This window comes from Balaenoptera musculus, chromosome 16 (assembly GCF_009873245.2).
Source record: "Balaenoptera musculus isolate JJ_BM4_2016_0621 chromosome 16, mBalMus1.pri.v3, whole genome shotgun sequence".
Taxonomy (NCBI): domain Eukaryota; kingdom Metazoa; phylum Chordata; class Mammalia; order Artiodactyla; family Balaenopteridae; genus Balaenoptera; species Balaenoptera musculus.
Genome location: NC_045800.1, coordinates 73,339,165 through 73,350,860, shown reverse-complemented (window position 1 = coordinate 73,350,860; position 11,696 = coordinate 73,339,165). Strand labels below are relative to the sequence as shown.

The following is an 11,696-nucleotide window of genomic DNA, read 5'->3' as shown; positions in this document are numbered from 1 at the left end:
ATTTAAGAAACTCAGGAATTTGGTAGGATTATAAAATTGAAAAACACAGCAAATATCAGGAATCTGTCCATCACAGTTCATTTTTTTTAACGGCAATGTAAATCAAGGAAAGCTGAAATACATTTTTATAAGCTAGCAGGCTGAAGACTGTATATAACGCATGCCCGCATTCAATCCATGCATACATATATAAATATATACATATACCTATATATATGCAAATAAAATCTTGATTATCCTACTTCGGATACTTCTCTTTTTGAGTAAATTTATGAACTTTTGCTTGGCCTGAAGTTTAGCCCATCACGTGTCCCTAAAGTCAAATTTTCAGGTATATAAACATAACACCCATTTAATCCCCAAACAAGTACACTTCACTGAATTTCTAGTTCAGGGTAAATACCTTTCTGTCAAGGACTGTGAGTCAGAAATTCATAACACTTAGATGGGAAGTTAGGATACCTGGATTTTAAAAAATCTTCCTGGGGTCTTGGTTTGCTCATCATAAGATGATTTTGATGCAGGGCTAAGGGTGCCAAACGAGTATCTTTTTACTGGGGATGCCGTGCAAATGCAGTCTAGCCCCATTCTTTATGCACGGTAGATTCCCCATACATGTGTTCTGCATAGATACTGAAACCTGACTGGGAACAACTCGTCCCGTTTGGCAATAATCCTAAACGACAGAAAATCTGTGACATTGCTGAATGGCTCTAAGCACCCGTTGAATATTTATACAGGGACTATTACTATCAAAGACAGTATCTACTTCATAAAGTTGTTATGAGGACTGAGTTAATAAACGCAACATGCTTAGAATAGTCTGGCATACTGTGAGCATTCCATTTGCAGCAATGGTGATGACAGTTGCTCCTACCACCGTTACTATATGCCAGGCTCTGGGCTAGAATAAAAATTAAAACAGACACGGTCTCTGCCTCGTTGAATTTATCATGTAGTGTCTGATCACAAACTCCAGCACCTACAGGCCAGTCAGGGCAGTCACAGTGTGAGAAATGGGGACGGGACTGTGGTGCCTGGAGACCCCAGGCCTGGCTGGAGTGGGCAGGGGCAGTGTGGCCCAGCAGGTTGTTGCCTTCTGGCATTGAGACTTGTGGTTGCTAAATCTTGCTTTTCAAGAGACGTTAGAAATTTGGGTTATTATGTGAAATCTCCCAGCTTACAAGCACGGACAGTGAATGTCAATTTAAAAACGATTGCTTTATGGGCTACAGACAACTGCTGTCTGAATGGTTCCTGGAAGTGCTATTTTACAACTTCTGTACGTGCCAGCTGTTACAGCCCCAATTCTCCACGTTTTGGGGGGCAGCTCATACCAGCTGTGGGCAAAGATCACTTGTCAGTCAATCTGTAATTTCTGGCTTCTCAGTGAAATGCACAGAATTTGTGTTAAGTTGGGAGTTGGCAGGGCAGGACTGAATGTTGGGGACTATCTCTTTAGTGACCACAGAGGCAGAGGCACGGAACGGGCTGGTGAGGAGGACGGCTGCGGCCAAGTGACAAGGAGTTAAGACAATTACCTTTTGCCAGAGAACACAAGGACACTGTAGAGCACAGATAGGTGAAGAGTTTAACACAATTTATTTTATGCTTAAATAATCGACTAGGTCATCCAGTGTATGGTTTCTCATACATATGTCATTAGAGCTATGTGTCAATAAATGCTGATTTTATATGAATATAATCAACAAATTAAAGGATTTCACCAAAACCCAAATAAAAATGCCCTTTAAAACACAGCAGCCTTATTAACCTAATATGACATGGCTAGAATGGTTACAAATGATTGGCTTACTGAAAGGTGTCTACATCTTACAGCCAGTACACGATACAGGAATAAGTTTACAGCGTGCTGCCATTCTACCAGCTAAGAATTTCTGTGCAGTCCACTGAAAATACCCCTGCCAGGGGCCTCTGATGAGCACCGACCACCTCTAAAGCGGCAAGCATTACCCTTTTAAGCACTACCAGCACCCCCCTCCCCCAAAGCCACTACCGTATAGGTTATTTTTTTTTCATTTTTAGGTCATTTCATTGAAAAATTGGCAATAGCAACAAATATTAGATGAAGGGCTTTGTGTTTACAGATAAAATCTTCTGTGTTGCAGTATACTGTAGTGTTTGCAAAATTGGAAAAGATTTAATCAAAATAAGGTGATACACATGCATCAAAATATTAGTATTCTGAAGAAAAAAATTTTTTTCACAGAACTACAGAATTCCTCATTTTGGGAATTATTTAAATTTGCAGCAGATTTTAAAGATTTGTTTTTTTAAAATCAAGCTAGCAGTTTTGCATATACAAACATTATAATTGCTAATATACAAGAATTGGTGAAGATCCCCCTACCCATAACCCCTCCTCCTCCTTTTGGGGTGAAGTCACTTGAGACCCCCGTTGTGTTAAATGCATCTGCAATATTCTCTGTGTTCTAAGAGGCAGTGCCTTATTGACATTTATTCCATTTTTCTGTTAGAATTTATACAGTGTTATTATTTACAGCAAAACTATAGATGTTTTAAAAAAGAAACAAATAGTGTTTGTACCCTGACAGTTTGGGTCCAAGAAAAATAAGGCGAGCTGTTGTGGATTTAGTAATTTTAGTGTTTCTCCGTGATTTGATCATTCCATCTCCTTCTGTCTCTTCTGGCGGCAGGAATTTCTTCCTTTTGTAAATGACACCAAATTACTTGAGATAAACTGTTAACAGCATGGCTTCTCGTATATACACTGCATTGCTAATTGCACACGTGCCAATCCCGGGAATGAAAGTGAATTTTCATGCTCTGTAAATTGGCTCATGCTAAATTAAAATGTGGGTGGTTTTCTTTTCCTTTTTTTTCTTTTTGCATAAAAAAAAAAATCATGCCATTAATGTGTGGAAGCAGCAAACACACACACCATTCTCCGTAAATTTTTACTTCCTGCTGACTTATCTTCCATGAATTTCTCAGTACTGGCAATAAAAACAATATGATCCTGTGGATAGAGAAACAATAGGTGGTGAGTTTAGCTTTTTTTTTCCCTTCCTTTTATTTACTTATTTTAAAGAACTTGCCAAAATCTTCCTTGCCATTCAGCAGAAAAGCCTCAGAGAATGGGGGCCCTCGACTTCCTAATGGGGTGGTTTAACACACTTTTGACTGAGGCGATTTGCTAGATGCCTCAGAGCACAAAGCCCTGAAGTGTGCTAGAAAGCTCTTTGAAGGCAATGAGCTTCTCTGGGTGACCCTGTCCCCTCCACAGAACATTGTTTCCCATATTAGGGGTTTCAGGGATTGAGTCAGAAAGACCCTCTTCTAGTTCTGAAGTCTCTGATGCTCAGGTCACTCACTGAGGCACTGGGGAAAGCCATTTGCAGACCTCTGGGCCTCAGTCTTATCTGTGAAGTAAGGAGGCTGACAAAGGTGCTCTGAGATTTCCATCAAAATGTCTGGGGTCTTCAAGGGCACACTGGGCCAGGGATACGGAGTCAGGATGGAGCGTCTCGGTCATGCCTCTGTGTTTTATGATAAGCCTCTCACCCTGCAAAATGCAGCCTTTCAAAAAGGGAGAACAGTGTCCTTACTTCATTTACTATGAAATTGCTTTTCCATACGCAAATTCAGATTAAAGACTATCTCCTGCCATTGCAAAGAATACCTTCCCTTCTCCTGCCTCATGTCAGTCATGACAGGATAAATTAATTTTATTTGAGCTTTTTTATGGAGACTCCACTAAGAACATCTTGTCTTACTGGATAATACCTGCATAAAGTTATCAGTGTTTTAGAGCCAGTCTTAATAAGTCAAAATAAATAAACATCCTTTTTGTCAGAGGTTTTCATACTCTTGTGCAGTACTGCTCTTGGTAGGAACTCCTCCTCCATAAAACAAAGTTCTTCCTTCGTATGTCCCTTCCTCCTGATCAGTGTGAAAGGGTGACACCTGAATGCCTGCCCGAGAACAAGACATAGCCCCTAGAGAAAAGGCGAGCCAGGCAAGATTAATTTGGGGAACAACCCTGTTCACTCACATACATGCAACAGACTATTTTTGCAGGTCCTGGAGAACCTTTAGAATTCTGCTTCTGTTGGGGCCTAAAAGTGTTCTCAGTGACCTTGAGGTTGTTTACTTACCCCAGACAAGTTTCTTTCCCTTTAGATGGATCTCCCGGGCTACCTTGGCTTCTGTAAACATGTTAGTACAGCACTTCCTCTGTCTGCCCCACCACGGTTCTGCCTTCCTTTTCTGTATTAAAAGTGGCACTGACCTCCATGCCCCAGGTCACTAAAGCTTGGAGCCAAGAATATCAAAGTATCAATTCCTTCTGGGGTGATTTCAACACCTGCCCCACTCCCATGACTCTGCAGAGGTTCCAGAGAAGGAAAGTGACTCATTTGGGCAGGCCATGTCCCAGAGAATGTGCAAATCAGAGTAAGAAGATCAGGATTTTCTCACCTCTGCTTTTACCATCTATTCCTAATCTTCCAGGCTTCTCGGATGGTCCTATGGTAATGTTACCCCGGTGATCTCACTTTGTTTTCTTAGGGAGAATTCTTAGCAATTTTTTTTCTAATTGACCCTCCCCCCAACTTTTTACAGCTTAACTGATACATAATTTATATACCATATCATTCATCTATTATATATAGCTTGATAATTTTAGTAAATGTATATAGATGTGCAGTCATCACTACAGCCCAGTTGAACTTTTTTTGTTTTGCTTCATCTTCCAAAGACCAATCCAGCTTCCCAATTAATCTTGCAATAAGAAGCAAGGTCTTTCTCTTATCACCTCAATGCAAGCGAACATTATCTTTCTAGAGATAGTGGATATGTTTCTATAATTTAAAAAAACTATCACTTATGCCCATTTATATTCAGATATAATGTGGGTGATAGTTTAAAAAGTTGGGTGTTACTTCCCCTTATAAATCTCTCTTGTTCTTGGTCACGCAATCAGCGTGTGTAGGCCCCAACTACACGGGGTGCAGGAAGGTTATTCACTGGACAAAAGCCTATACCAAGTACAGTGTTGCACAAAAAGCATGAGCGCTTTGGCTGACTGGCTGTGGACCTGTTATAAAATATTGACACTCTGTATAGACTATGATGAGATCGCCATCTGATGGAAAGGTGCAAGGGCAGGATCCATCAGGATGACATTTCAGAAATAGAATTTGAGTCGTCGTCTCTTTCTGGGTGTAGATAATGGATCTGAGATAGAAGCATTTGCATTGAGGAATCTATCTGTCCTTGGGTTTTCATGCTTTTCAAACCCAAATGTAGTGGAAAACAAGTCAGAAAACCAATCGTTCCATTTAGTCATTTCACTATACATTTTTTTAAATTTTAGAAACATTTAAAATATAGAAAAACAGCTATTCATTGGATTCTCATGGTTATATTTCAGGTTATATTTCACAGGTGAATGTTGTACTTTCCATAGCACATTTTCAAGTCAGGAAGATATTTAGGTTAAAACCAACCTTTCCTCTATAGGTTCACATACTGGTGGTATTTAGCCCCTAGTGGCTAGCTAAAAAAAACCCCCAACAACAACAGCCACACACACACACAGACACACACACACACACACACACACACAGACACACACACACACAGACACACAGACACACACACACACACCCTTACACCTTTAGCTCTCTGCAGTTCATCCCAGTAAACCTTTTCATGCTTAATGCCCATACTCTCCACTGAAAAGCGTTGTTTGACAATCTCCACTGTTTCTCAAACTTGGGTACACATTAGAATTATCTGGGGAGATTTAAAAAATCCCAGTGTCCAGGCCACTTCCCATACCAGTTTATTTAGAATTTCTAGGGGTGGTGCCCAGCATCAAACACTTAAAAAAAAAAAACAAAAAAAAAAACCCCAAAAAACCTCTGTAGATGATTCCGATGTTCAGCCAAGATTAAGGGCCAGTAATATGTTCTGGAGCAGCACTTCGCAAAGCTTAAAGTGCATACGTATCACCCAGGGATCTTCAAATGTGGATTCTGATCGAGTAGTCAGAGTGAGCCCAGAGATTCTGCGTTTCTAACAAGACTCCCAGGTGATGCTGATACTGCCGGCCCACAGACCACACTTGGAGGATCTAGAGGATCTAGACTACATGCCCGTCATCAACCCGTTGGTTTCCAACTTCCTTTTCTTTGCTCATGATTTCATATCCACCTATAATCCCCTGCTGTCATCTTCATTTATCTCTAACTTCTCTTCACTCTTCAAGTGTGTTTCAAATGCCATCTCCTTGAAAGTGTGGTCTATCTTCTCCCTAGTGAGACCCACATTTGCAGGCTCTTTTTTTTTTTTTTTTTAAATATTTATTTATTTATTTGGCTGTACTGGGTCTTAGTTGTGGCATGCCGGATCTTTAGTTGCAGCATGCGGGCTCTACTTCCCTGACCAGGGCTCAAACCCAGTCCCCCTGCATTGGAAGTGCAGAGTCTTAGCCACTGGACCACCAGGGAAGTCCCTGTAGGCTCACTCTTACTCATCTTTAAAGACTTAGCTCTGTTACGCCCTAAGGAAAGTCTTTTCTGATATGCCTTCTCTATAGCCCACTGAGAACAGAGAATTTGTTATTCTAGTTCTCTTCCTAACCCACCTCTCTCTTCCCTTTCCTTCTCCTTTTCTCTCTCTCTTCTTAAGGAAGTAATGGGGCTAAAAACATTTTTTCCTAAGCATTAATTCTAACTACTTTATCTTATCATAATAAACTATTGCACCATTTAAAAATAATTCCCAGTTTGTGTAGATTTGTTCTTCAACTAATACCAATAAGTGGGACTTAATTTTTGTTTGTTCTTTTCTAGTGACTTGTGATTAAAAAAATATCTGAGGTCACAGGGCCAGTTTTAAAAAAAAGAAAAGTAATTACTGGTAAAGTACTGATGTACATGTTGGCTATAGAAGAAAAATATAACCCTAATAAAGTTGTATAGTTAACTTAGTAGTACAACTAATAATGTTGTTGTTATTATTAAATGTTTATGATGTGCCAGGCACTGTTCTAAGGTGGAGCTCATTTAATCCTAGTAACAGTGAGGTACTATCTCTTCCATTTTACAAACAAGAAAATAGAGCCATACAGCTGTTATACTGGTGACACATTTAGTACATGCGCGAGCCAGAATTGGAAGTCAAGCCACCTGGCCCTAGACCCCTGCTTTTGGTTAATTAGGGATTTTTTTAAAGGGAAAGAAAAATGAAAAACACTACATAAAAACATTATCTACTTCAGATGAATTCTGGAAAATATTCTGGAGGGCGGGGTCCTGAATCTGGAGTGAAGCAATTCAGACCACAGTTCTGACTTCCTGGAAGCAGAATCAGGAGGTCTAGGTTAAAAGCCAAACCTGTCATTTATTAACTATAGCCTCGGCGATTTTGCTCTCTCTCCTTGGTAAAGAGGAATGAGAATACCTATTTTAATGATTTCCCAGGGCTACTGTGAGAAACGAGTCATATGAAGTAATTGAAAGTGTTCTGAAGTAGAAACCGACGTGACATGCAGGGGACTTCAGTGGTGCTGCTGTCCCGACCTCTCCCACTGTTGTGTCCTAGCGCACCTGGCGGCCGCTGCTCTGTCCACTGGCCTCCGGAATCCAGGCTCTTCGGGTGCTAGTCTCGGCTCCTGTCCCACCTCTCTCTGTTTTAAAAATCTATATCATTTTTAAAGAACTGAAGTAGAGTTGATTTACAATCTTGTGTCAGTTTCACGTGTATAGCACAGTGATTCAGTTATATATACATATATATTTTTCCGATTCTTTTCCATCACAGGTTATGACAAGCTATTAAGTAGAGTTCCCTGTGCTATGCAGTAGGTCCTTGTTGTTTACCTATTTTATATACAGTGGTGTGTATATGTTCACCCCAAGCTCCTGATTTATCTCCCTGCCCCCACCTCTTAGCACTCCTACTAATAGCTGAATTTACTGAGTGCCTACTATGGGCTTGCCAGTCACCGTTAAGTGATTTACATGGACTCACTCGTTTAATTCTAACAACAACTCTGTGAGATATGTTACTCTTATCCTAATAGAGGCGAGGAAATTAAGGCACAGGAGTTAAATAAGCTGGCTAAGCTTACACAGCTAGTAAGCGTGTGATTTACATTCACTCAGGCCACTTACCACATTAAGATTGCTAGCCCAGATTTCTCTTCCTCATCACTGACAAATATTGAAGGCACTACAGATTGACCTATTTCAGTCCCTAATTTTGTTTTCCTTTTCTTAGGTTCTATATTTTTGTTAGTGATTACACACAAGATCACAACCCTCACTCCCTGTGTGGAATTAATCTGGTTGTTATACTTCTAAAGTGTTCCTCAAATCTGCCCTCTCCTTTCTATTGTCTCTGCCCAGGATCAGGCCCTCATCCTGTCTCATAACTGAGGTCCTCGTGTTCAAACTCTCCTCACCACTAACTCCCTCTCCTACCCCTAGGGTTACCTAAATCCCATCTGACTGTATTATTCTCCTTCGACAACACTTCCAGTGGTACCTAACTGTCTCTGGGATAAAGGCCAAACTCCTGAGCATAGCACATATCACACTGCCCAGTCTTAAACCCTACCCTTTCTTCAAAAGCCAGTTCAAATAGGCACTTCAAGAAGCTTTGCAAGATCTCCTCCATTGGCGTTTACTACATCTTCCAGTGGATTCTCCTAGCGATTTGTTTATATCTTTTATTATAGCTCTATATTTTGATTTGTGTTACTTACTATCTTGTTTGCCTCTTGGACTAGACTCTACAGTTTATATGCCCTCAAGTGAGTGGTGAAGCTGGGGATAATGTCTTTTTTTTTAAATATATTTTTTTTAATTGAAGGAGAGTTGATTAACAATGTTGTGTTAGATACAGGTGTACAGCAAAGTGATTTAGTTTTTTATGTATATATATATATATTCTTCTTCAGATTCTCTTCCCTTATAGGTTATTACAAAATATTGAGTATAGTTCCCGGTTCTATACAGTAGGTCCTTGTTGGCTAGTTTATATATAGTAGTGTGTATATGTCAATCCCAACCTCCTAATTTGTCCCTCCGCTACCCCCCTTTCCCCTTTGGTAACCATATGCTTGTTTTCTATGTCTGTGAGTCTCTGTCTTGGAAATAAGTTCATTTGTATCTTTTTTTTTTTTTTTTAAGAGTTCACATGTAAGCGATATCATATGATATTTATCTTTCTCTGTCTGGCTTACTTCACGTAATATGATGATCTCTAGGTCCATCCATGTTGCTGCAAATAGCATTATTTCATTCTTCTTTTAATGGCTGAGTAATATCAGGATAATGTCTTCAACGCTGGACTCCCCCGACCACCTACACAGTGTGTGTCACAAACTAAGAAGTAAAGGGGCTCTAAATGTGCATGGTCAGTTATTTACAAAAGCTTATCAGCTAATCTGCATTACAGGAAAGTTTTTTTCATCCACTGATACTAAACTGCATGGATTAAAATATTTTGGGTAAAACCAGACAAATATACTAGAGGACCAGGGACACAGGGGGAAAAATGAGCAAGAACCAGCAGAAACAGTCCTGCATTGGGTTCCAATTTAGAATTATTATACACAGAATATGAGAGAACTACATTTATAATGCATAAAGGAATAAAAGTAAGATTAGAAATATCTTCAGAAAAGAATATGCTATGAAAAAAATTTTTTAAATATATACTAGAGGGCCGAGGCTGAATATGATTATAGATTAGAGGAGCTGGAACAGCTTGGAGATCTCTAGGAGGGAAGAGGTCAGAGGCAACCTTTTACAGCTCTCTATTCCTCTTCAAAATGTTGTTCTTTGGGGCTCGATCCTGAGCCCCTTCTTTGCTCACTTTCACTTTCTCCCTAGGTAATCACACCTATTCTCTGGTGTTCCCTTTCTCTGATATTCAGTATTCACCTCTTTAGCGATAACACGCACATTTTTATACACCTAGCCCAACCTTTCCTCAAAGCTCCAGACTTGTGAATCGACAAAAGCCTGAGGGCTTGATATTCTTCTTAAAACCCATCCTGTTCCTTTTTTTCCACCACCCACCTGCTTATTACCCTTGAAACCTTGAGTCAAGGCATCATCCTTGACTCAACCCTTCTTCTCCATCCTAACCCCAAGCCATCAGATACTGTTGACTTTCCTAAAACTACTGCCCAGGTCCTAGCCCTGCCACCGTGGTGGCTTAGTTGGACTACAGCAATAACCTCCTAGCTCACCTCCTTCAGTTTATTCTTGTTTTCCCTCCAATCCTTCTCTACATAGCTGGTGTGCTTAAAAAAATAAATGAGTAAAACATCAGGTCAGACTCTTGCTTAAAATCTTGCAAAGGCTTCACATTTTTTTAGAATGAAATCCAAATCCTATATTCTGGCCTATGATGATGCATCTCTCACTTCATCATGGGCCTGCCTCAGCCCCACCAGCTCATCAGGCTCTGTTACACTAAGCTTCTTTCATTTCCTCAAATGTGTTAGGCCTTTTCCCGCCTCAAGGCTCTTGTGCACGTTGTACTCTTTGCTGGAGTCCTCTTCTCCTTCTCCCCATTCTTTACATTGTTGGCACCACCTACGAGGTCTTAGCATAAATGTCATGACTTCCGAGAGACTTTCCCCAGCCCCCAAGTCTAAATATGTTCCTGTGTTATTCTTCCATTGGATCTTGGACTTCGTATTTTCAGCCCTTAAACAATTCATGTTCCATCTCTTTCCCCCTTGCAGGCTCAGAGATGCAGAAGGGCCGGGGCCGTGGAGGTTTTATTCGCCACTGTATATTATTACTAGCCTTTTCACTCTAAACCAGGTGGAAGGTCAAGTCCTTTTTGAAGGCATGAATGAAATGAGTCAACTTTTTGGCCTCAGATAAAGCGTTTCCCCCGGCAAGCCTCGTGCTGTTGCTGCTGCTCCTGGCTTCCATGTGGCTGTGAGATGCTGAGCATTTCCCTAAAAGAGGTTTACAAAACAGCTGTTCCAGTCTTTTCCAACATGCGTCCGGGGTACCTCCGTTGTCACAGCCTCACTGATCAGCTCTCTAATGGTATTTTTGAAGGTTATGGCTATGAAGTTTTGCTTTATTTAAAGAAACAACAAAACCAAAAAACTGAGTATTTTCACTGTGTATTGTATGAAGAAATTTACTACAGTTTGCCTTTGTACATACATTTGATTCAAAATTTGCTTTTAGGTTTCTGATAATCATCAAGTACTATTCAACTATTAATATGAGTAATAGTTAAGAGCTAGGCTCTGGTTAAGTTAAAATTTTATTCTTTTGCTCATTAACTATAGGACCTTGGGTAAGTCATTTAATTCTTCTAAAATTCAGTTTCCTTGTTTATTAAAAAAGAGATAGTAGTACTTACATTATAGCATTGTTTTGGGGACTATATGAGGTAATGTATGTAATGATCTTACCTAGTACCTGGCATACAGTAATCTTTGATAGAATATGACTCATTATTATTATTCATAACTAATTTTAGAAAGACAGCTTAGTGGAACCGGACACTAGGTGAAGTGTCAATAATCTTGAGGCCAAGTCCTAGTTCTTTCAGTCACAGCTGTTTGAAAGAAGAAATGTCAGATGACCTCTCCGGGCCGTAGTATCCTCATCTGTAAAAGGTAGCAATCAAAATTGGTCTCCTCTTCCTGGAGGCTTGTTTGA

At 40.1% G+C, this 11,696-nt stretch overlaps 1 protein-coding gene across 5 annotated transcripts in view; it reads right to left on the bottom strand.

The window, feature by feature from the left end:
* Window positions 1–1,579: 1,579 nt before the first annotated feature.
* Window positions 1,580–11,696, bottom strand: part of ANK3 (ankyrin 3) — a 686,669-nt gene continuing 676,552 nt past the window's right edge. For all 5 annotated transcript variants that reach the window (XM_036828058.1, XM_036828063.1, XM_036828060.1 and 2 more), the window contains one exon: window positions 1,580–3,001. The gene's annotated coding sequence lies outside the window, so the exon portion shown is untranslated. The remainder of the gene's footprint in view (window positions 3,002–11,696) is intronic.